This window comes from Gallus gallus, chromosome 2 (genome assembly GCF_016699485.2).
Source record: "Gallus gallus isolate bGalGal1 chromosome 2, bGalGal1.mat.broiler.GRCg7b, whole genome shotgun sequence".
Lineage (NCBI taxonomy): Eukaryota > Metazoa > Chordata > Aves > Galliformes > Phasianidae > Gallus > Gallus gallus.
This window is the reverse complement of record NC_052533.1, coordinates 73417607-73444597: the sequence shown is the minus strand read 5'-3', so window position 1 is coordinate 73444597 and position 26991 is coordinate 73417607. Positions and strand designations below refer to the sequence as shown.

Sequence of the window (26991 nt, the reverse complement as noted above, 5' to 3'; positions counted from 1 at the left end):
TTCATAGCAACACAGTGTTTCTGTACTTCCACATAGAAGTTGGTAGATGTGCAATATAAGAATTCACACAAAAAATCACTCTAACTAGTTTTTTTTTTTTTTTTTTTCTCCCAACTGTGTTTTGATAATGAACAAAGTAGTAATATGCGCTGTTATGAAATAGTTATGAAGTACATAGGACTGTACTGAATGTGGACAGGTAAAATACTGTAACATTTTTCTTCAACTGCATTTCTTCAGTTTGCTTTTCATTTAAGAAGTAAGTTGCTCGGAAGCATTTGAAATACTACTTACAAACTCATATTTGAGGTTGGCAGGGGCTGCTGGAGATGACCTAGTCTAAGCTCTGTCCTTGCTCCAAGTAGGCTCAGCTAGAGCAGGTTTTCCACAACTGTGTCTATTTGGGTTTTGAATATCTCCAAGGACAGAGACTACACAACTCCTCTAAGAAACTTATGCTAGTATTTGATCACTGTCACAGAAAAAAAGTTTGGAGGGTGTTTCTTGTTTTGTTTTGTTTCATTTTTGAATGAAAAACACTTTGATGAAGTTGTATGCATCCCAGTTTGTGTGTATTACCTTGTCTTTTCAGTGGCTGCCACTGAGAAGAGTCAGTCTATCTTTTCATCTATTTTTTTAAATATGTTGAGATCCCCGTTGAACCTTCTCTTTCAATGCTCAGAAACGCTAGTTCTCTCAGCCTGTCTACGTGACAAATGCTTCAATCAGCTCTCTTCAGGGTTTTAAGTCATGCCACAGAAGAGAAAGCTGTTTCTGTGACATATATGCAAGATTGCAAGCTTCGTAGAGGGATTAATTTTATACATTTATGTTCATACAGTACATACAGTCACTCCTGCTTTTTAGAACAAGAAAAACAAAATGGAAAGTTGGAAACTTGATCCTTTTCATTCTTTTTATGATACTTTATTTTAAAAAATGCACAATCCACAGTCAGATGACTGTTGCAAATAGAGTTGTTAAATAGGAGCTGGCATTCAAGTTACCATTGAATAGTGAAGAGATTCTGCATTGCCTTAACATATAGAAAATGAACTCCAAGACATGGGTGAAAAGCTTTATCCAAAGGGAGATGCAATCCAAAAAGGTTTTCTGATAAACAGTGAAGCTGAGACAGGGAAATGAGAATTTGATGAGGCAGGAGTCTGGGAAGACAGACTTCCACTTTTCTCAATGAACCATCTTGCCTGAGCTACTGAGGTGTGCAATCATGCAGAGAAATGATAGGCTTTTTTTTGTGTGTGTGTCTGTCTCTTTGGATCTTGGCAAGGAGAACTCTGTTAAAGCTGTGTCCTTCTTTCCTATAACATTGAGCAACTGTTTTCCTCTGGATCCCTATAACTGTAGTACTGTGAAAGGAAGCTCCCAGTGAGGTTCATACCTTTTCCTCCCAGCAGGTTCTGTTTCTGTACCATTCATTCAAGGAGGCCTGGTGGCTGATGTTAATACCAACTCCGGTCAGGCATAAACATTCTTCTGAATCTCAAAAGAAGGGAAAGGTGCTATTTCTTCTTTCCTTCTTTATCTCTTCTTCACCCACTGTACCAGGAGTGGTATGTTAGTATAGAATCTTTGAAGTGTGCCTGTTCACCATATCTCTGGTAAAAACAAGCATGGGGAACGGCAGGGGAGAATTTATTTGCCGAGCTATGGATCTCTGGAAAGAACTGGTAAAACTCTAGATTGTAGGCTAGTACTATTTTTTTTTTTTTTATTACTATCACATAAACTAATTAACAGTGATTGAACTTCTGGTTAGTACTACTCTGTCGTAGTAACACTACTCAAATTATTTCTTAAGGACAACTAATTCAACTGTGGCAGTATAAGTGAAGGGAACGAATCCTAAAATATGTATTTGATTAACTCATAGATTAATTACCTCTTACTATTAGCTTTGTCTGGATAGTTAGAAATACTGTCTCTTTTAAACAAGCTGGGAAATCTGGCTTTCTTTATTGATGATAATCCTACTCTTTATCAGTAGACAGGATATTACTCTCTTTTTTTTTTTACAGAACTGTTATTTTAAAGAATCCAAGAAATTCCAGGTTTTGTTGGAATTTCTTCAAGATATTCTGATTCTTGATCTGCAGTGTCTAAAAGTAATACTTGAGAAAATGTTGTAGATTCAGTTCTTATAGCATGTGAATAATCCTAATCCATGGTACAATTTATTCCCATCATGTGAGTGAATAAGAGTTAAAGCATTGCATCTGAATTGCTACTAGCAGCTTGAGGATACATCAGCAAATAGGAGAACCTGGTGAGCCAGCAGAATTCAGTCCTAATTACTTTAATAAATAGGGTCAAAACAGCGTCAAATTATCAGTGATATTCAGTCTACAACATTTTGCAGTGAATGTAAAACACTGATGCAGGATCTGTGATGATTCACTTTTGCTACGAAGTCTTGTAAATACTTGTGAAAATAATTTCAAAGCAGTAATAAATTTGAAGAACACACAACTATTTTTATTTCGGAAATTTTTAACACTTTCATCATTCATTAAATTTAATACATTATGTATATACATTCCACTGCCTAGGAACTATAAATCACATGCAGTAAATTACTACTCTCTCAATACAGAAACAAACCTAAGGTGTGAGTCAATAAACTGAAGTACATGTAATAAGGAGTGCTTAATCTGCATGCTTTATTTAGTATTAGACATGCATTTAATAGCATTGAATTGATACTTAGGATAGGCACAGAAAACCATTGTGTCAAGGGTAATGTGTATTTCATGGGAACAAATACAGGAAGAGAGGAAACATCATCCAGAATTGCAGTTTATCTTTAATAAGCCAATACTGACTTTGAAGATTAAGATTTATTGAGTTAAGAGTGAAATGACAACTGATGACAAAATCAGGCCATTTGCTTCCTTAAGGGATGACAAATCTTTATTTTCTTCTTTCAAAGCCAGATTTAAGAAGAAAAGCAATGCATTTCTTGTTACTCAGGTTTACTGCTGCAGTCATTTACACGGGCAAGGCTAATTTCCATTTAAGTACAAAACGCAGTTAATAATGATTTCCTTCTTAAATTAAAAACGTAAGACATAAAGGAAACTGGCATTTCATAAAATGTTTTGTTTTCATTAATGAATAAGGAACTTAATAAATAGGTATTTCCATTGCATGTGATTATTTTTCTCTGAAATTATTTTGGGCTAGCTCATGAAATTATCGATTTTATCATCATAATCCTAACATTACTCCCAAAATTTCTTGAGGAGTGCAAAAAGAAATATAAATACATAGGTTACTCCAAAAGTAAGGCCTCCTATTTATTTCCGTGGAAACTACAACAGATACAAAGAACACAATAACACTATTTGATAGAGCAAACTCTCAGCTACAAAACACTATTTTCCAACATAATCACCATCATTAGCTACGCATTTTCACCAGCAAGAGCTAGTGAACAAGAGCTTGCATGCCACACCAGTAAAAATCTGCACCAGTAGAGGTTGACCCATTATTTCAAAGCTGCTATGGCAGTGCCATTGTTGGAATGCACCACCCACCACCTAACTGTGCTCATATCCACTGCTTGGTCTCTATTAACATTCACCAAGCATCCAGGACCATCAATGGTTGCAGGTTTTTTTTTTTCTGCATGGAGAAATTCAATGACACACTTTTTCTTCTCATGCCTTTCCATGGCAGACACCATTTTATCAGACTGCCCCTCTACTGCCATCTGTCACATAGCAACAAACCTTCATGGTGTGAAAGTTCAACCTCTTCTACCATACTACCAACATCTACCTCTGACTCTGTGGGCCAACATAATAAAAAAGGGAAACATTATTTTTGAAGCAGCTCTTGTATTAAAACTTCATATTTCATGGAACTTGTCTTGGGAATATTTCATTTGGCCAGTAAACTTCACCACATCTTTTCAATGATCCAAATCTGAAGTTCATAGGTTCTTTTGCTGCAATTGAGAATTGCAATTGAGAATTTGCTGTAATTGAGAAGTTTGCATCTTCTGTGAGCCTAGTTACACCATGACATTCAAATTTTCAGTCCATTTGTTTACCTGTTAGTACTTTTCACCAAACTTTTATTATTTTTCTCCTTCCTGGACACGGTGTTCTACAAAGTATGAAGGGTCAGTGAAAGTCCTTGTAGATATGTTTTACAAGTTATCTGTAGATCTTGTTTCATTTCAACTGGACTAGCATTAATTCTGCAGTAGTAAGGCAGCAAATTGTAGGAAGATGTACTTTTGGCAAAGTCTTTTGGAAGCTTGCCTGAGTGCATGCATCTGTAGGCTCAAGACACTCCCATGCAGTCTGGATACTATGTCATCACAGTGGTAGAGAACAGCCAGAAAAAGTTTACTTTTGAAACCTCTCCATAGCTGAAATGAAAGGTCCACCAGAAGAACTAGAACTACAGCAAATATCATAACTGAGTACTGGCCATAGCAGCTCTGGAATTGTACAGTTCAGCAGGGAATCCCTATAACATAATAGACAGCTTTCAAAGGAAATCCAGATGTTTGTAACTGTTAATTCTTCCATTTAAGATTCATAAATATGTCTTTAAGCTTTGGAGATTTTTTTATGCTTTGGCACTTTCCCTCCCAGGCATTATACAACAGTTATATTGTCGCTATCAGAGTAAGGTTTTTCTTTTAAAGCATCCAAGTAAATATTACGTTTAGGCTTCGCTTCCACCTGCTGAAAAACAAAGTTGCCAAGACTTCTAATGTAATGAAAGGACATTAAATACTTCAGGTGATCTTTAGTTCTAAATGAGAACTTTACATTCTTTAGCATTTTGAAAATGCATTGTGTATTACACACAAGTAAAGTCTTGAAATTCATAGCCGTGGAGGACTTTTTGTGAGAAACAGTGTCTGAAGTCACAACAGGGAGCTGTGGAAGTGCATGACAGTGTGTTGTTCTTCTCAGTACATGGCACTGAATTCATAAAGAAGAAAAATCTGTCACCAGACGGCTCGGTGGCTTTCTGGGTGAGCTAAAGGAAACTGTAAAATGTCAGACAGCAGTACAGGAGGTGATGTGTGTGTTGTGTTGTATGTACCACACGGATTAATCAGCTAAATTAGAAATGGAGTAAGATAAATTTATTTCTGTATTTGCATCCTGTTCCCCTTAAATCAGATGCTACAGTGCATTGAAACACTTTGTAAGGGATCGCTGTCTTCTGTAGCATAAAGACCAGGAGATTCCGTTTCGCTCAAATTACAGGAAATCCACAGAGGAGTACATATAAAATTAATACAGCAAAGCTGAGAAATTAAAACTGTATTAACCTGAAATGATCCAAAAAGACATAGAAAGACAGAAAAATAAAAATAAATAAATAGTTAAAAATAATTGTCATGGAATTTGTCTGTATAGAAACACCAGTACATATCATAAAGACATAATCTGTATCAGTGAAAGCATCTATTTTAATTAACTATCCAACCATTTTTAAAAATTATTTATTTTTTATTAGATCCAGAAAGTTTTAGGACAAGCAGCCCTAGTCTTCGATGTACTTACTTCAAATCCTTTATCTGTTCCATTTCCAGATGTCTTGGTCTGGATTTCTTATTTTGTTAAGCAGTTCTCTTTCAGCAGGATGATACTTCTCAGTTTTAATTGTTGAACAACACCAATGGGTCCATATAAATGGATGTCTTGCATTTTTTGCAAGCACTCTTGCAAAGCACTCTGTGAGTGCTTTGTCTTACCTCTTACTACTCTTTCAAAGAATAATACACAAGCATTTGTAGATTTTTTTTGTACTGACTTGATGTTTTTCATGGTGTATTAGAGGCAATCATAATGATTTGTTGAATTTACCCACTCAGTCTGCATGCTGTTAGGTTAGAACATACATGCAAACTGAATTCAAGCCCCTTAGCTGCACTGACTGACGTACCAATTTAAGTTACTTTAAGTTTTCAAGTAATCTTATCTGTTACAGTGGTGTTTTCATTTGAGGCTGTATGTGCAAACAGAACTATGGTTTCTGAAAGCCATTGAAAAAACAGCATTTTTGTTATAAAATTTCTGAAGGCCTCGGTAGTCTTACCTTGCAATGGGTTCGATACACCAACCAAAGCCATTCATCTTCATTCTCTCTCTGTAGGAGATCGCAACATTTTGGTGTGTTGAGAACACTACTCCCCAAATGCAAATAACCTGGAAGTAGATTTGGTAAGTATGAGAAGGACAAAAGCCCAACTGAAAGTCGATTGTGTCATTTTTACCATTCTTTTAAATTTATGCTAAAACAGCAATTTTTTTTCTTATTTCTGGGGGTATTCAATAAACTTTTCGGCTTCCTTATATTCACACTCATTAAGCCAATTATAGAGCAATTCTGTAATATTTAGTCTCCTACAGACATCATATTCTAGTCCTGGGAAAGTACATGACTTTGCTCTGCATTCTTAGGAAAGCCTTCCAGGAATCTTAATTTTACGTCTTACAAATATATTTTTCTGTTGCTTGATATTTCCTTTCAAACTTGCCTTTTTGAAAGGATTATGAGATAGACAGAAAAAGTAAATTTAAGAATTGTAGAGTATAAAAGAGAGGTTTTTCTGCCTCATCAAAATCATACAGAATTCCAGAAGACAACCACTTCTGTAACGATCTTTATTTCAGTTAGTTCTCAGGTATCTTCGCCTAGACATTTTTGATGTATGCAGAAAAATCTGCATGCTACAAGATGAGTTGTGTTATGTCAATAATTAAGTAGTTTTTTGCTATGTATTTGAAAAAAAAAATATTAGACTTATTTCCATTTGTGAACCCTAGCTTAGAGTGTGCAGAAACAATATTTGTTTACAGCAAGGAAATAAAAACAAAGAACAAAACAAAAGCTATGGATTTTGTTGTGAGATGACCAACATGCTATAACTTGTTTTGCTTATTTTTTAATTAGTTTTTGATCTTTACCTGTAACATTTTTTTTAAGTAGGTGACATCATTCCCAGCTTAAGCTTCCCTTTTTCTCTCTTTTCTCTCTTTTGTTTTTAAACTATTGTGTGTCTATTTAATTCCAGTAAAAAAGGCACTTAATGTAGGCTATATTTAGTCCAATAAACTAATGATGGATTTGGCTACAGCTCTCTGGAGCTGTTTCTATTAATTTCCTAATAAATTATGATATCTGATAGGCTCTTAAACTTTTGCCTGCTTAATTAGTTGTCAGACAGTAAGAGATGCCACTCATTGTTTTCATATTAGTGAGAGATAAAACACTGAAGTAAACTGTGGATTAATTAGAATTACCTTCCTGGGAATAGTTTTTTGCACACCATTCTAAGGTAGGGAAAATGGATTTGAACACAGCTCTTGTGACAAGACACCCTAATAGTAACACAGCCTGGGACAAACCTTAATTGCTTTGTCATTATTTATTTGATATGATGCAGGATCCTGGATTAGCACCTGAAAGCATACATAACAAGACACCCTTTAAAAATTATTTATTTTTTCATTCTATTGGTGCAGTATCACAGAATTGCTGAATTGGCTGAACAATTAACAGATTTTACTTGAAATTTATGTATAAGTATGCATGTTTTCTTTTCTTTTCTCTTTTTCTTTTCTTTCTTTTCTTCTCTTTAATATACGCACCAATTACTTTATTTCATGTTTTTCTGTATAGAAGCTATTGCACACACACTACTTGCTAAATTAATCAATACAACACCTTTTAGCCTATTTCATGTAGTTAAAACCTGTGCCGCCCCTGAAGATCTTAATAGCTCTCCCTAGAATGTTTTCCAGCCTTATCATTCCTAAATAATAGATTTTCAGAACTGTGTAGTATTCCAGGGCTTTCTACAACTTTTTCACTTCTGTTAATGATCTTGTTATGGAAAACCATAACCAAGAAAACTCCCTAAACCAAATGATAGTGTAGAAAGTCAACAGTGCTTTACTACATTACTAGGTGAATGAGAATTTCTTCACAAAGTATGCACACACCAGAGCTAAATCAGCCCCCTTATATATTTTTAACATATGAATAATCATGCAATTTCAGTGAAGTTCCCACCTGTATGGGAATTGCTAAGTCACGGCCTGAAACAATGATTGAGCACATCATGATAGCCACAGGATTATGGCTGTCACCCTTTTTTTGGGTTGTTTAAAACTTGTTATCTGCTATTGCCTTTCCCTACACCACCTATTCTCAGAATCATCACGCATACTAAATCTAACATTGCACCTACACTCCTGTTCAGTGAAGGGGTTCTTGCAAAGGGTCTTTGTTGGCGTATAATCAAAAAATATACAGAGTGGTGTGGTTATAAGGATCTTGTTTTTAATCTATGGGTACTACCTAAGTTGTTTAAATCTTTAGTATCCGTTTGCTGACCTAACACTTCCTTCCCTCTGTTTAAAAATACTGTATCCAGGGTATCCTAAGGTTTTGCTGTAGTAGATGTCTGAGGTTAGCCTGTAAAGGCGTCATATTTAATCACAACTTACATTGCACGTATTTTCAAACTTAAGCAGTTCTTCCATGACACTCTTCTAGTACCGTGACACCTAAAGATGCATTTTCACATATTTTTCTAAACTTCGCTTTTGAATATAAGGTCTTAAACTAATTTTGAAGAAAACTCATTGTTTGTATCAATGGTCTAATGTATTTCTCTTTTACTTTGTGGTCTTCTGTTCTGCAAGTTTACCGCAAGTATTTAGTTTGTTTGTTTTTACTGGCTTGACACCCCAAAAGTTCTACAAGTGCTATGCAGCCAATGCTATGCTGCAAACAGTGCAAGTGACTGACTCATTTGTCTGTTGACAAGATTACTACACTGACGGATCAGTCAGGTGGTCTTTGTAGCAAGCTGCATGTTGCATTAGAGGCCTTCACAATTGTATTTACAGTACAGAAATGATTTGCAGGCTTTGTGCCTTATCATGGATTGTTTGCTTAAATTTAAAATGGAGTTTATCTTGACTGCTTGTTCAAGGTCTGTGGCTGGGAGATGAGTGGCTTACACTCATCAGTGAAGGATCTGGAAGGACTATTAGCAGAACAATGCCTCAGAGGAAGCCTTAATTAAAGAACAGTATGTTGAGAGATTGTCTATACTCTACTTACAAAAAACTTCACAATTTTCTATGACAATGTTTCTACGCATTGTAGGAATGGTTAAAGGTTTGAGGACCCAGAGAAATTACTGATAATATGAAGTCATATATTAAAAGTATTTATTTGAATCATTTATAATATTTTGTTCTTGCTGGTGTTTGGAATATCTTTATTTGAAGAGAGGTTTGAAGGGCAGTGTTTTAAAAACAACGTGCTGGTAATGGTTATAGTTCTGCAAACACTGACACAAGAAACTTCATTGTAATTTTATGATCTTCTAATATACATGTATGTCAATATCTGTTTATATATGTATAGATTGTGAAAAAAAAATGGCTTATGTAATTAAATACAAGCAAGAGGACTGTCTTGTCTAGGTTTCTAAAAGTGGAGTGAAAAAAAAAGTGTAGAAAGAGATTTGGGATGAGGAATGTTTTCTCAGGGATGTTAAATGCTTTTTGATCCTGGACTCCCTGTAGCTGTGATATAGGTTTGTTTGTTTAACAACTGGAATCCTTATATTACTTGAAGGATCAATATATTAGTTTAGTAGAAGGAACTAATGAGTACTAGTTCTAAAACTTTCCGTTTCAACTTTGCTTGGCATATGAACAGCCTTGTTTCCTCAATGATTCTGACTCACAAAAAACACTGGAGTCATAATAGACTACTTTTGTCTTTTTGCACCCACCAGATGCAAGGACATCTTCCTCATATTTCACCTGTATTATTTTTGAAGTTGTTTAATATGGTCTAACTGTAAGAGATTATTCTTTTATATAATTGATTCAAAGTTTGCTGAGGAACAAGTCCAGGCAAGTCCTGGGCAAAAGTAGAGAAATTTCTGTCTGGAGGACACTGATGGACAGGTCCTGGCTAAGGGTTGTGAAATCCTTTAAGGAGCACAGGTGGACAAGGCCAGGGGCAACAACAGAAGGATAAGCTGCTGATAATGGCCGAGAAAGGGTCTTTTGTGCGGACTTATCTCGAGGAAGATGGCCATCTCAGGAGGTATGCACATGACTCTTGCTCAAGCACCCAGGGATGTCGCATAGGCAGGAAAAAAGGAGGATAAAAGAGGGTCCAACAACCATGAGGAGAGGTTTCTGCTATCAGATCCCTCACTGCGAAAGTCCTGAATGCTGACGGACACAAGGTTTCTGCCATCAGATCCCTCACTACAGAAGGCCTGTATGCTGATGGACTCGAGGTGTCTGCCATCAGATCCCTCACTACGGACTGCATGCTGACGGACTTTCCTGGGCCTGATACCTGAGACCTGCTGCTTCCTCCTGGACTTACTCTGTGGCTTCTTCCTGGAACCACCCAGTACCTGCACGCTCTCATTGCCCAAGACCAGCCTCACTGCTCCTGCCCTTCGGCCTCAGACCATCGGAACAGAGTGCAATGGGTCTACTGCTGGATCCTGGTGGTGACTATCCCTGCTTCACGCAATTCTTGCTTCTTCTTATCTTTTCTATCACTCGCCTTCTCTTCCCCATCACCCCAATCTGTAATAGTGTCCGTCCTCCCCTTTCTTCATCTCCGTTATTAACATTTGTAATAAACTGGTCAGACCAACATTTGAACCGTTGTTTCTTAATCTCACGCCAGGTACACATACATCAAAGAACCTCCTCTCCCTCCTATAAATTGGAGACACCAACAAGCAATGGAAGTTTGCTAAATTGAGCAGAAAACAGCTAAAGATCAGCCAAAATTATTTTTGATAAAGCTGATGGTGGTGAAATGGGGATAAAATAAGTCGCTGAAAGCCACTATCATGCGTGCCCAGAGGGACATTAGCATATATTGATGAATTCTTGGAAAGGAATCAATATGCATAGCAATGTACAGCATATATATGTCTTAAATGCTTAAATGTAGAGCCTGAACTCTAAGAGAGCATGCTTGTTTTGTCAAGTTTTCGGGTACATATCAGGAGGTATAAAGGAAAACCACTTTCTAGCACCACATTAGAGTTAGAGGGCTTTCTTCCTGGATTTTGGATGACAGTTGGATTTGAAAATAATGTGCGTGTTGCAATTGTGTGTACTGAATTGATAATTTAACAAATAATTACATTTTTAACTTTTGTTTTGTCTTTGAACAAAAGTTTATTCCCTCCTTCTGCTTATGTAGAAATGTAAACTATTTCTAAACATGTTTTAGAGACAACTCCTAGAAAGCTTAATAGCCCTGGTACCTCCTCTATTGAGCAGACTAAAGAGATTCTGTTCTGAGAGTTTTGGACAGACCTATTTAGTTCTGAGAATTATCTTCATATTTATCTGTCTCCAGATACTAATTCTAGAAACTGTTAATAAAAATACTAGTTTATGTTGTGAGGATAACATATCCTATAGCCACAGGAATAGGATTTCTGATATACAAAATACTTACATGTACAAAATAGCTGACAATATGTCAATGCCATAAGGTGTCTAACACAATTAGTTACAAGAAATTTTGCCCTGGTCATATTTTTTGTTTCAAAAGAATACAAAATGGTATCACAAAGCAGAAGACCTGCATAACTGAGATAGGTTGCTTACTGACAGGTTCAGTACATAACAGTTTCTCCTCCCATTAGGGAAATTCAGCACTCAATGATCCCTGTTTTAACTTGGCCCAACTCTTCTCTTCAAAGCTGTAAATAGTTCAGACCCCTGAAGTGAGCTGTAAATTGCTACAGTTTCATACTTCAGTGCTTTTTACATTTGCTTAGTGTAGCAGAAGTGGTAATACTGCTGTGTGGGAGCCTGTTGTCTGCTGATTAGCTTGGCTGAGAACTCTTAATTTGGTGTAAGTTTGCCCAGCTGGGACCTGAAAACAAGTTCTCCTGGCATGAGGACCTAACAGTAGAAGAGCAGGCCTGAACTCCAGGTGGAGTGGCAGAACATTCATTTCATTTGGCACTGTCCTGTAATGCCCTTTCTTTTTGAGAGAGAAGGAAAATCGATTCTTAGAACAAAGGATATTACAAATATGCTAATTACAGTTAAAAAAAAAAAAAAAAAAAAGAGAGAGAGAGAGAGAGAGAGAGAAAAAACAGTTGAGTTGAAAGCAGTCTCCCACTGTGCCCCATGTGTCAGAACAGTTTATAAAGGAAGTGAAAAGGCAGTCTATTGCTGCAAATGGGTGACAAGAGAATATCAAACATGAGTAGGTGCCTTTTATTGCCAACCAGTACTGCTAGTAATCACTAGCAGAGAAACTTGTTTATAAGAAAATATCTCTGTGAATGATGTCTTTTGTGCATAACATCATGTATAAAGTCTGTACATGAAGCTACAAAATTTCCTGCCTTGTGGCTGAGCAGCTAGAAATAGGATTTGGTGATTGTTTTTAGAGATGTTGATTTGCATAACGTACAAAAAATAATAATTATTTTTAAGGAATTAGATCTGTTTCTCTCAGATCACAGTACTTGAGTTGCTGAACTTCTCTGTAAAACTGAATTTAGTAAAAGCAAAACTCCCCATGATCTAAAATTAAACTTACTTTGCAAATAAACAATATATTATAAATTTCATTGAATAAATGAACTAATTCAAGATATTTTGATATTAAACTTTTCCACTTTGAGAGCTCTAAAAAGCTTTGATATGACAGTGCTGGAGTTTGTCTGCTTTGAGCACCTTCAATTTTGGGAGGTTGTGTGGAGAACAAAGAGATATGGAAAATTCAAATCAAAATACTTAATCTGAGACAGAAAAAAACCCTCAACTTTCTAAAGGTGTTCTAGAGAACAGTGTCTAAGAGAAACTGATTCCTAATTGAATATTCTTTGATTTTGTCTCTTAAGGTGGGATGAGGGGGGTGGAGAGCAACAAAACACAAATTTTATTTTTTCAGACCAATACCTGATAGAAAATTGTCCATGATTTTGTTGTTGTTCTTGGAATGAAAGATTAATTTTTAATTGGGATATTAAATACTGTGCTTGGAATTTCTTATGTCTTAGTTTCAGCTGGGATGGAATTGTTTTATTCAGAGTGTCTGGTATGAAGTTATGTTTTGCTTCCTGGAGAAAAACAATGTTGATAGTTGATAACACACCAATGCTTGTATTTGCTAATAAGCAGTGTTGTACAGAGCCAAGGCCTTTCGCAGGGAAGGGCCCAAGGAGCTGGGAAGGAACAGAATTAGTAGAGCTGACTTAAAATGGCCAAAATTATATCCTATACCATATGACATCAAGTGCAAGGAGATTTCAAGGGGATGGGAGTTCTGGCTCTGTTCCACCGCTCAGGGGGCTAGCTGGAAATTTGTGGGGAGGGTCACAAGCAAATCTTGTGCATCACTTGTTACATACATTTGTCAAATTTGTTAGCCTTTTCTTTTTCTCTATCTTAAGTAATTTTATCTCAACCTGGAAGTTCTACTTAGGCTTCTTTTCTCTCCCCTATCCCACTAGGAAAGGGGGGGGGGGGGGGCGTGAGCAAGCAGTAACTTGGTGCTCAGTCACCTGCTGAGTTAAACCACAGAAAGATATTAGTATTGCACTTTAAAAAAGAAATGCACCTAAAATTCAGCATACGCCTAAGTAGGTGTTTATGAACTGCATTTGTATACCATTTATGAGCCCAGTGGAAGTGATTTAGCTGTTAAATTTTGCAGAGAATCAGTCTGAGTAGTCTGCTAATAAGTGGTGCACAGGGCATTCTGGATTTTCTAATCTTTGACAACATGCAAATTGAGCGAGTATTTCTAAATAAAGACAGGGTATTGTTTAGCCTTGCAGAGTCATAAAATCTTCAGGTAAGTAGCTCCAAGGATTAATTCTGAACTCTAAAGACAAAAACAAAATATTCTGTAATGTTTTTTATTCCCCAGCTTTCAGCAGCTCTATCTTGTTATGTCTTTATCTGCCACATTACATAGTGATCTCCTGTTAAGTCTTTCTGTGTAGATTTGGACTGCAATGAAGTCCTTACTAAAGTAAACAGACTTCTAACTGGTTGCCTTACCAATGGCTAGCTATTTCAAGTCGCTGGTAACAAATCCAGTGTGGTCTGGGACTTTTTTTTATCTATATTCTAAATACAGATCACAGAAGTATGTAGAGATGTGAACATTTATTTGAGATTTGTATATGTGCATATGTTACACTTTACTCTTAACTGCAATCATCTGTGGAAAGCTACTGCTGACTAAGTTGCTCATCTGTATTCTGAATTAATTCCTAAAATATGCAGTTGTGACCGTTAGCTTGCTGCTGAGATGCCCATATCAACTGGTCACTCAGCTGTATTCTCCTTTTATGGTGGTGGTTTTTTTTGTTTTTTTTTTTGTTTTTTTACAGTCTGCAATATAAATTGAATGGTCACAGAACTGCTTTGAGAAACTATTAAACATCATCCAATGCTTAGTAAACACTAATATGGTTTTCTTCACCTTTTATCCTTTTTGAATGAGAACTTTACAGGTAAATCCCGAAACATCATGTAACTGCTCATGGGTCCTGCCCTCCCTCCTGCCCAAAGAAACCAAAGCAAAATATCTGGGAGGTTTAACACCCGTCTGGAAACACGTGCTGGATAAGACATGGTTCTATTCACCAAGGAACTCTTGTTTTCAAAAATGTAGCACTGTTGCATCTGTTATAATGAGAATTTATTCATATGACAAGTATCCTACATCAGACAGTCTGCCAAATGATTGAAAGTAAAATACCATAGCTTCAAAAGTCAGTGAACTGTGATAACTGATTATGTACTTGTTCATAGACTGTTCAATTCAGGGCAGTAGTTCATACTAATAATTTCTGCTAACGAATACTCAGAGCCTTTTACTTTTTCTACAGAAAATAACTATCCTGTAGTAGCTTGATCACTTACAACTGCTTTCTGAAAATAGTTTGTAAAATAAGCAAGAATAGGAAAATTTTAATAAAGTGAAATCCCATCTATGTGTGGAGTTTGTTCATACTCACTTGAAAAAGGGAGATTTACAACACAAAATTAGAGATGGATACTTGTCATCTAGAAATTTTTTGTCTGATTCCTTTTCTGTCATTCCGTCTTCAGTCTTGCTGCAGCCCAAAACCATAAAGTTGTTGACTGCACAGCAAACTGAGAACCAGTGAAAATGATGCTATTTTTTATAAGCTAGCTGCCTCACTTGTGCCAGCTGTTTATCCTGTTATCACAGTTGTAGAAATAAGAAACTTATGATACTGCTGACTAAATAGTTTGTAAATGCTCCCAAGAATAATTGTGTTCCTGTAGAGGAGTAAATTCAAAATATAGATTGTTGTGCTTGAATGGGAAAATGGCAAAACTGTACCCAGCATGATTCTCAGAATTGTGGCAAAGGGATGGTCAGTAAACATTTTGAAGTGAGAGAAAAGCGAATACTTTTCCTTAATGATTATTTGCAGGAGGTGTGTAGCTGTGATAATTTAAAATTCATGCAACAGCACTGTGACTTCAAGACAGAGACAGACCTGTGAAGATCTGAGAAGCTTGGTGGGGCCACAAATATTCCATTGGTGGGGCCACAAATATTCCATCTGCAATCATCCCAACCCTACCTCTATCTGAAAACCCATACCCCATACCCTCAGTCTCCATGACGTAGTTTGGAGTAAAGGCAACCGTGGTAAGACTTACAAATAAAAGAGTGTGTTTCAATTTGAAATCTGATAAGCTGATTTCATTTCAGTGTTACATTCTACTTTCAGATAATTAATAAGATACTTGTACTCCTGATTTCTAGTTCCATTTGTCTTTGTATAGACTGGAACAAGATGAGACTGGCTGTAATTTATGACAGATGTACTATGCTAAAATTTTGTGACTGGACCTGTTTCAAATGAAGTTCATATTTCTTTATGAAAGAGACTTTATTAAAATATTTGTCTCCTATCAAATAAAGAGAAAATGGAGTCAGATGGAAAACTCTCCAATAGGAAAAATCAACTATTTTTAAACACTCTCACATTTACATAGGAGTAAAAGTCAAGAAGGACAACATTAGTTGTCCACATCCAGTGATGTTACTTCTGGGACTGGGAGCTGAAAGTGGTTCTTCTGTTCAGGTTTGTTTATACAGAGGTCTTACAGAAAACACTGGCAGTTTATGTACATATAAGAGAGGAAAAGGAATTAGTGTTAAGGAGATGGAAAATCCAGGAATTGGATGTCTTGATATTTAAGGCTCTTGACAAGCATTTCAAAACAATGTACTCTTTCTTCAGACCTCCCTCCACCCCAACATACACCCTGTCTCATACCATGGGTATGTAGTAGGATGAGAGATGACAGATGTACTATGTCATAGTATAAATAAACTTACAGGCTGTAGTGTGAATGCACTACAAGAATTTCCTCTGGCAGTTTCTTCTTTGCCTTCTATCTCTTCAGTTGGTAATCGTTGGCACAGGCCACAGTGTTCAAGAAGATGATTTTTCTTTTCATCTAATTATGACTAAGTTAAGGACACAGTGAGAATTGTTCAGTACCAGACTGCTCCTTTCAGAAAATTAAGCCAATGGAAGTTCCTTGCATATTGTTACTTATGTTAGGATATCTTGATAATTACATATGAATTTCTGATAAGCACATTTTTGAAAACACAATACAAATGTAAGTTAGTTAGCAAAATTGCTATTGCAATTGCAACACACAGCTCAGTCAGAAAACCAGGGTGAATTCTGCTACCAGTTAGTCATGTGCTGCCAAAATTGTATTTCTTTAATCACAAGGTTTTCTTAGGATATTTACAGACCTGGGTCCTTGTGCCTGTGTTTTCAAAACCCCTGTTGTCATCACAAACTTTGTTTCATTTTTATTCTCAAGTCATATAGTTTATTCTACACTTGCACACATATACATACCCTTAATGATCAAGTCCTGTGGATGTATGTCTATATATATGTATGTGCATTGAGTATATAAATAAAAGCATTAGTGCATATAAGTGTTTATAAACACATAGGATTTTTTCACCACACATGTAATGTGTATGTGTACACCCATTTAATAGTGGTGTGTACGTGTATTCGTACACCTCAGAAAACCGTAGATTTTGCACTACTAATCTGTGTAGAGCTGAAGCTCACACAAACTCATTCTGATATAATAGAGGCAAAAGTATGGCAACTAATGATATTTATTCAAAGTTGAGGTTTATTTTGAATTTTTACTCTTGTACCTGTCAAAGTCTGGACAGGGTTGCATTGCATGGCACTGTATGCATTTCACCCTCTAAACAAATTTTTGTCTCACCACTGTATTGCATCAAACATACAATCATAGATTATCTTGAGTTGGAAAGTACTCACAAGGATCACTGAGTGCAAATCCTGGCTCCACACAGCACCACACAGAATTCAAACCCTGTGTGTGAAAGTAGTATCCAAATGCTCCTGGGAGCCCATGCCCACTGCCCTCTGGTGAAGAAATTTTTTATAATGCCCAGCCTGACCTCCCCCAAGGCATCTCCATGCCCTTCCCTCAGGTCCTGTTGCTGTCACCAGAGGAGAGATCAGCACTGAAACATAAAAAAAAGGTAACATTTCTCTAAATAAAATCATTCTAACAGTATGCTTTTGTTCCCTTAAGTGTGTAGCCAGGGGTTTCTTTCTTTATGCATTTGAGGGGCAAGAATGTTGTACAAAGAAAGAATGAACTAATAATTACCAGTCAGATCAAGGAGTGAAAATAATCCTTCCCTATGTTTTCTTCCTCTCCTATATGCTGTGTTTGTAGGCAATGAGAAGTATACTCATAACAGTACCTCTTCCTCCTAGGGGTTTTGATCACGTTACTACAGTCAGCAGAGCATTAAGAGCCATCTAGGTGCAGCTGAGGGAGCAGCAGGGTAGCTTTGGAGGGAGCTGGGTTGAGGGGCTGAGCTGAAGTGTCTTTGCTTTATTCTGACTATCAATAATCCCCAGGCAGCTCCACAGCAATAGGGCTGGAACAGCCTAGGAGTTCCCAGAAGTATACTGGCTGCCAGTGGTCAGAATGAGAGCAAATTGAATCACTAATCAGTTTAAATACCAGAATCTCAATACTGAGATTTTTATTAACTAGTCTGAAACTACTTCAATGGAATTTTTAAAACTAATTCCGATAAGAAGGGTAGTGCAGTACACAAGGTAGTAAATAAGTAGTCTGTATTTATAGCAGATCAAAGGAGCCTGTTGTGTTGTAAGAATCAAGGTTGTCTTTTCAAAATAATTCTTTCACCTGAGCTCAAAGTAAAGTATTTAGGTTTTCCCTATAGTAATTAGTAAAGAACTGATGTACTCTCTTCCAATATATATCACATTTACATTGTTTGTTTTAAATGTAGAAAATAAATCCTGTAATTTGCATATTATTTACTGTAAAATATTCAGGAGTTTTCTTTTAAGGAAAGGTTGCCAGATGTTCTTACTGGCTATCAGCCAGTAACTTGAGCATGAGGCAGAACACTTCAAAAGCTTTAGGTGTGAGATTTGTCCACTACTGATCAAACTGAAATACTAAGAAATATTTGCAGAAAATAAATATTTATATGCCTTAGTAAAACATCCATGCTTCCTGCATTTTTTGAATCTCAAGTTAGATTGACATCTTACCTTTTAAGGGTGGCTGTTTAAAAACAAAGCAACAACAAAACAGGGGAAAGATAATGGAAATGGTTATAATGCTAAAATATACTTTTCTTGGTGTAATTGACATAAGATCAAGGGCTACGGTTTTATAGTAGCACTTTCTGTCCTCTTGTCTGTGTCAGTGTGACTTTATGTAAAAGTCTGGGTATGAAGGTTAATAGGATTGTGCAGCTTGCGAAAACCCTCAGATCTCTAACTTCCTCTCAATTCTGAACCATACTGAAATTAAACTTTTAACATTGCCTTTAATGCTTATCCCAACAGTGTTCTTGTTTTTCCTCCAGAGAAATAATCAGTAGAAGGACAAAATGAAGGTATGTTTGCAGATTTTAAAGTGACCGCCCCTTGCAAATCTCACACTCAGCAGAACTGAGGTCAGCAGGAAGGAACCACATTGCCTTCCAAGCAGTATCAGGCACTTTGAACTGCAGGCTCTGAAATTTCCAGTCTCTCTCTTGTAGTGGTGAATTCCTTCCCAGGCATTCCGTTTTGCCTAACAAGCAGAAAAGTAAGTCAGGTTCAGAGGTAGCTACATTTTCCTTTTGAGTTTATTTGTACAGTACATCTCAACTATCTATATCCTCTGCTAAATTGGGCAGTTAAGACTGAACCTTCACTTTGTCTCCCATTTCTGTTCCTGTTCAACAGATTTGAGAAATTGGTGATGAATGTTTGAATATAACTTTTTTTTAATCAGGAATTTTTGGAGCTTATTTAAAAGAAAATAAATCCCTGAATCTAAAATATCTTTCAGAAAACCCTTAAGCAGTCATTGAACATCTGAGGAATAATATCACTGGTGCTCTGATTAAAAGTAAGTTACAGGACTAGTTGTAATCATTTTTCTTAAGATCTCAATTTTTTTTTTTTTTTTTTTTTGGCTTTAATTTTGACAGTGAAAGCCAGCTTCAGTTGAATACAGTAAAGTTAATGAAGTTTTGTCACTGATACATATCTTGGCTTAAGAAATTTATGTTACTGTCAGTAATCGCCGTAGTTCTCTCCAATAATCTGTTTAAGGTCTGTGAGGGTAGGGTTGTATGATGTGCTCCGTTGATAATATCAGGAAGCAGCGAAAGTTAATGCAGTCCTGAAATCAGGGCAATGTGCTACAGACAGTTTGTATTCAATCCACATTTCCATTAAATTAGAACAATAATATGCTTGTTTTTCAGTACAGTGGTCCCATTCTTCAGATACAAGAGTGTTACTCTGTCTTGCAGTAAGATCAAACTGGCCGTATAATCTTTTCAAAGGCTAGGTGTTAAGAGTATGAAATCATGCCAGTGCTTTTACTAATTTCAGGATTAACTTTATTCATCTTAATAAAATAGAATAAAATCAATCAGTTTCTGCACCCTGAGTGCAATGGAAGTAAAATTTCTTCTTTAAAATAAATTTACTGCATTTCTCTCCTATTGAAGTGCTTCTAACTCTTAAAATGACTAACTCTTGAATATATGCATTAATTGGAAGCAACACTGTTCCAGGTGAGTGCAGCATATGAAATTGATTTTTTTAAAGCAACTGTTCAGACCTTTGAAATAAGCAATGGATTTTCGTGGTTTTTTTTTTTTTTTCTTTCAGTATTGGTGATATGATAGGGGAGTACAAAATGTTCCTAAAGACTCAACCACTAGCTGAAAGTAGTAAATTAGCACAGATGGGATCCTAAGTCTCTTTCTATTTTTGGATTAGCATTTTTGTGGTTACTTTGTTTAAATATCTTCTGCTTACATTGAAGTATATTACCTTATGATTTCATCTCACTCTGTAATATGTGGAGATGCATACTTTCCAAAATTTCTGTGGGTATCTACATAGATTACTTCAAGTGTATTTTACAGTGACCAAACATTTTATATCATTTAAAAGTATTAATTGTTTTCACAGACTATAATTTTTGGTTCTTCAAAGGTAGAGGGGGGAAAATAAAGAATTTACCAGTTTTGGTCAAAATTATGTACCCACTCATTTTGTTACTTTCGTATTTATAGTATTACTCTTGCTTTTAGATGGAACTGTAAATACAATAAATGCAGTATACATATGAATGGTAAGAGCATTATCATATAAGACTTAAGTTTTTTAATACAAAAAAAACCCAAGTATTTCTTGTTTGATATGTATGATTGGAAATGTGAGCCTTCTACTCAACTTGATAATGCACCCAAATAACTTCACTGAACAGTACTACCAAGCCAACAAAGCTTATTGTCATGGTTTTATGATTTTTTGGTTATCGGTATTCCACATCATAATATCATGCAGTGTACTGGGAGTTAAAGAGCAAATGCTCTAGTTCCGGGTACTTATCTGGAAGAGAACTATGTTCCCCAGAAGACTGTTCGAGTACTGTTATCATTCTTGCTCAGGGGAACAGATATAAGGCCTGTAGGTCACATGACCTGGGTCTTCCTCTTGTCTCATCATGCTCGCATTCAGATCATCTCGCTGCTGCTCCCAACTGCACACAAGGCTTCAGTATTAGTGTAAGGCCTTTAGCTATTGGACAATCCTTCTCTCAATTATATTTGATTTTATTAAAAATTGTATTGAATTGTATTGTATTATAGTGTGTTATCGTGTATTCCGATACTATATTTAGTAAATTAGTTTGTTTCTCCTCAGATCGTTGCCACTGGTTTTTTAATTATTCTTTTTTTTGGGGGGGGTCCCCTGTTTCCCTTTTCCGGAGGCACGGATTTTGCAAAAAAAATCCCTCCGCCCCACTAGTTATGGAACCAGGCCAGACCAGCCCGTAAACTGTCAACACTTATCTTGTGCAGATTGTTGATTGTCCACATGTTTGGAATGTTTATACTGGTTTCCTAACACTGTAATAGTGATACAACTAAATTTCTGTGAGAATAATGCCATCTGCTGAGTTAACTTGCAGAACTTTCTATGGCATTGACAAAGTAATCTCTTTCATTTCCATCAACTGAAACCAGCATTTCAGATTACTGTGGAGTCTTAAGCTGCATTTTTTCTCCCTTTCTCAAAACACCGTAAATAGGTAAACTAATATTATATATGCAATGAAGGGTTATTGTACAACTGCAGTGAGTTAGTCCCATTAAAAGTAAGAGCTTCAGAGCAGTTTGTATATAAAACAAATTATTTGGATCTGATAAAGTCTCAGTACCCCTATGGCTATATTTTGCTATCTCAAATTAGGTTTTCACTGATAAATTATTGAACTTCTCATAAGAATAATGTAAGCTGTGAAAATAACTTTTGTCAAGAATTCAAGCAGGTGTTCAAATGATTGCAGTCAGCTAAAATTACTATCTGGTTTGCCAAAGGATGACACTCTAAGGAGAGTTAACATTACTTTAAATACATGCACCTTGATTTTGCTGTGTTATGTGAAATTCTAACTTCCAAAATGGAAAAAAAAAAAAAAAAAAAAAAAAAAAAAAGCAGAATGGTAAGTAGTACTCATGAAGAAATTCACTGGAAGTTTAAAGAATGAGCAGAACTGATGCAAATACTTTCAAGCAGAGCATGCTTCGTGTTTTTTGAGCAAAACAGAACCACTGTTTCTTTTTAATTCCTGCTTTATAAAATTAAATGCTATTGTTAGATAACTTAGTTGAAGTTGTTGATATAGAGAGATGCTGGCACAGAACTGTTACGTATTAGTATTGAACAATGTTCATTTAAACAAACTGTGAAGAAAATAATCTAGCAGTAAGGAAAACCGAAAGATGAATCTGAAGAGTCCTACAGTGCTAGTGTGAGGTTTGCAGAAACAGGAACCCTATTCTACACTGTAAATCATCTTATATACCTTAAAGAATAACTAGGTGATTTCAACCCTAAAAGGCTACAGAAGCAACAGATATTTACTAGTAGCCACTTTGCTATTTGTTTTTGTCACGTTAGGATAGAAAAACAATCTTTGTACACCAGACTAGGATGGCCCTATGCACTATGTACGTGTTTCCTAGCACCTCTATTCTTTGCTGTGAATTTTTGTTCTGTGAAAAGGAATACACTGGTACACGCATATTCCTTGATAGCCAGAAGTTAAAAGCTAGCATCTGTTCGTTATTTTCTCAATTCAGATTCTATTCTCTAATGCTACTCCATTCATATTTTTATGTTCTGTAACTTTTCGTCCTCAGCAGTCAGAATTAGCTTTGTGACCACCAGCCATTCAATACTCATTAGTCCCAGAGAGGAAATGTAAAAATGCATAGGAATTCACTGATGGTGTGAACATCTTTATAGGGAATATGTCCTTTGCAGACTTCTCTGAGCTAATTAGTACTGGGATAGAATGTTCCAGTTAACGTAACCTGAGCCGAAGTATCCCCATAGCAAGACCTGCTTGTTACTGTGCCTGAACAAATGTATATGTATGCCTGGGGCAACAAAGTCCTTATACATCATGCTGCAATGCTCTGGGGTTTGTTCCTCTGCAGATGAGTCCACTGTGAGAATAAGTCTTGCCTTTGGAAAGGATAGTTAGAGTAGTGCTGGTTTAGCAGCAGCATTCATCTCATCTCTCTTGAATCTGAAGTCACGTTCAGGTTGATGCTGCAGACAGAGTAGACTTCAGTTCACACATACAGCCTGGGGTCAATTAAGCTCATTATGGAAGTTATCAATATGTAGAAATAAAGGTTGAATGGAAACACTTGTAAGAATAAAATATAAGTCTGTGGTGAATAAGCATTCTTACATACCTACTTTACAACTTGTTTGTGGTTGATACTATGAAATGAATAAATGCAACAATCAGAAACATGACCAGATGAATGCCTTCATGTACTCTAACTATCTTTCTTTGTGCTAAAGAAACCCAAATAAATATATTAGGAAGAATATATTTTATTGGTGTATGTAACTGAGGGTTATGGGGAGCTTAATAATTGAAATTATTACTTTTTATTTGTTTGTTTATTTTACATATAGAGTAATGGGAGAGTATGAGGTAGTATTAAGTTGAAGTGTTTGAAACAGATAAATATAGTGACACTGACAGATTAATCTGCTAGCAAAGTTCCTTCTAATGCAGCCGAAGACCCTATTAATCTTAGTGGTAAGGGCATTTTGGTCAAGTTAGTTTCCACCAGGTCCCCCAGCTCTTTTTCTGCAAAACTCTTTTCTAGATAGGCAGTCCCCAGCACGTACTGGTGTGCAGGATTGTTCCTCTCAAAGAACAGGACTTTGCACTTCTGTTTGAACTTCATGAAGTTCCTGTCAATCCATTTCTCTACTTTTTCCAAGTTCTTCTGGATGACATAAAAATCTTCTGGTCTGTAAGCCACTGCCTTCAGTTTTGTGTCGCCAGCACAAACGCAGTTAATGAGGTGACATAATAACAGTAGAGAACGATGTAAATCTTAACCAGCATATCCCTAATGAATTGCTATGAAGGATAAGATATTTGAGCACTCTTCTAATAATGAAGAATGAGGACAGTAATCATGCAGTTAAATATTTTTCCTGTAGGATAATATAGACAATAAAAAAAATTCCCGTTGAACTGTACCTTATATCAGACATATTTTTTTTTTTCCTCAGAATAAACTGTTTGTCTGTCTGAAGAAATGTGAGCAGAAATAAAGAAATAACACATGCAATGGAAAAATGACATTGGTAAAAGTTGCCTGAAAGGCTTTCTGATGATAAAGGGAAAATAAGATTTGCTATCATGTAAAGAAATACCAGATAAAGATTGCTACTTATTATCCTGTGAGAAAACATCATTGAAAAAAAAAGCCGGTGAGGTGGTGGAAATGTTGGCAGTGCAGTGCAGTATTTTTAATGCCTAAGGGAACAACTCTAACTACGTGCCATTTCAAAAACTAATCTGAAGGACAAACAGACTGCCATGATCCTACAGCTTCCTACAAAATGCTGTTTAAAACAATACAGATAACTTTTGTGGTTGGCAATGTAGGTATTAAACATCTCAGAAATCTGCAGATGCCAATTTCAAATTGGATCATAAGTCGTATTTGGTATCAGGGAGATTGCTAAGAGGCTTTTGTGCTTGAAACATGAGCTTGCTCCTGATACTGAATTGAATGGCTCCAGGCAGAGGCTCATACCGTCAAGGAAGGCTTGGAATGTGAATATGACTCTCATCTTGTTAAATAGTGGCAATGTTCAGCTAGAGCATTTAATTATAAACACTATGTCCTCGAGATATTCATAAATCATATTTTATATCCTTGACATATTCATAAACTCAGCAAGTTTAGAATTCAACCTGATATTAGAAGACAATATGTTTAAAATCTAAAATTTGAGAAGTTAAACTTTTCTACCAACCACTGACTGTATTATATTTGGTACTAAAAATTTCATTCATAGTTCTGCATGTTAGATATCAGGGAATTGCATGCCTATCAGTCTAACCTCTGTGTTGGGGAAGGTAATGGTGAAGATCATGAGTGCCATCACACAGACCATACAGGAAAAACAAGTGATCAGGCCCAGTTGGTATGGGTTTGAGAAAGTCAAGTGATACAGGTTTTTGGAGGAGTGTCTGGAAAGCTGATTGGCAGAAAAGGATCTGGATGTTAGTCTATAGCCATCTGAACATGAGCAGCAGTGTGCCTAGGTGCCTAAGAAGGCTAATGACATGTTAGTTTGTATCAGAAATATAGCATGGCTGATAGGACTAAGGATAGGTTTGTAAACTTGTATGCAGTACTAATGAGTACTGTGTTCAGTTTTTGGCCTTTCACTTCAGGATGTGTGTTGCTTGAGCATATGCAGAGAAAATACCAGAATTGGTGGAGGGACTAGGAAACAAGACTTGTGGAGAGTAACTGAAGGATCTGAAGTTGTTTAATCTGGAGGAGGCTGAAGGGAGACCTCATAGCTCTCTACAACTACTGAAAAGGAGGTTGCAGCAAGGACAGTGACTCTTTACTCAGGTGATAAGTGACAGAATGCAAGGCAGGAGCCTCAAGCTGTGACAGAGGAGGTTTAGATTGAACATCAGAAAGAATTTATTCATGGAAAGACTGGTTATGTGTTGGAACAGGCTGCCCATAGAAGCTTTGGAGTCAGTCTCTTTGAAGAGATGGTAATAAGAGACATTGTACTTAGGGAAATGGTTTAGAGGTAGGCTTGTGTGAGGTGAATTGTTGGACTTGATGATCTTAAAGGTCTTTTGTATGATTGTCTGAAATGCAAAGAGATTGTGTTCTGTATTTTTTTAATGTCCATACTGTTTGAGAGTTTATGGAATTTTCTTTACATTAATAATTTTTTCTATGATTTTTTTTTAATAGTGATTCTTGAAATTCAGTTGATTAGCCAATAACTAACTCTATTCTACAATTATAGTGGCTGAATATGTTTTAAGATGGTGTTTTTTTGTTTTCAACCTAATCATTTCTGAATGCACCAACCTGTATGTTTTGTAGAAGTGACAGACAATAGAAAAGAGCGAGAAAGGTTTAGAATGTAAAGGCTGTTAATATAGGTACTCTGGAAATCTAGAAAAATATAGGCCCATATCAGTCTTTAAGGGTTTGTCTATGTAACCTTTTAAGGTTTGAGATAGCAATATAGATGACGTTATTATATAGAAAACAGGATTTGTCTTTTTATCTTGATTCTGATTTCCAGGTAATCCTGCCATGTAAAGAGATGATTAAAAGAGAAATATTTCTGAGAATAAAACACAGAGCAATGCTAACATGCCTGTTCAGGCTTTAAAAGATGAAACCTCTCAGTGGCTCACTTTATAAAACCTATGCAGTGAAACCCTAAGTGGTACTTACGCAGAAATCTTTTAATGAGATTTCTCTCCATGAATCTTGTGTATATGTTTATATGTAATTAATTTTACATTGAAAAGGAAAAAACACTTTTTGTTTCTAAATTGTTTCTAGAGATGCTTCTACACAATTAATTCAGGAAGCCAATCTTAGAGAAACAGAACAAAGCTACCCTGTGCTTGTAGAAACTGTGTGTTTCATATTGCTTAATAATGTGGTTTCTAAAGGTGCAAAAATCTCTCTTTAAATAAAGGCGGTCAATGTCAGGAAAAAAAAATGTAGGTTTTATAGCTATTAAATAGCCTATAGTGAGTGCCATTATGTAATCTTTTAAACCACCCTTTACGGCTAGCTTTTTTTTCCCTAGGGGGCATAGATAAATAGGTTACTGTAATGCTCTCATGTGGGAAAAACTTATAATCTCCACACATAAAGGCAGAAAAACTCAGAATGGCTGAGAACAATTCACACATCTGGTAGTACATTTGTTCTTCAGAAGTCCCAGAT

The 26991-nt window shown here is 36.2% G+C and overlaps 1 long non-coding RNA gene across 3 annotated transcripts in view; it reads right to left on the bottom strand.

The window, feature by feature from the left end:
- Positions 1-2470: 2470 nt before the first annotated feature.
- LOC121109776 overlaps positions 2471-26991 on the bottom strand; it is a 72081-nt gene continuing 47560 nt past the window's right edge. The window contains exons 2-6 of one of the 3 annotated variants that reach the window (XR_006937324.1): positions 19089-19223; positions 17411-17619; positions 16423-16554; positions 6091-6200; positions 2471-5320 (exon numbers count right to left, since the gene is read on the bottom strand). This is a non-coding gene — a long non-coding RNA (uncharacterized LOC121109776). Of the gene's footprint in view, positions 5321-6090; positions 6201-16422; positions 19224-26991 lie in introns of all 3 variants that reach the window. The other 2 variants (XR_005857442.2, XR_005857443.2) reach the window with 2 other exon arrangements.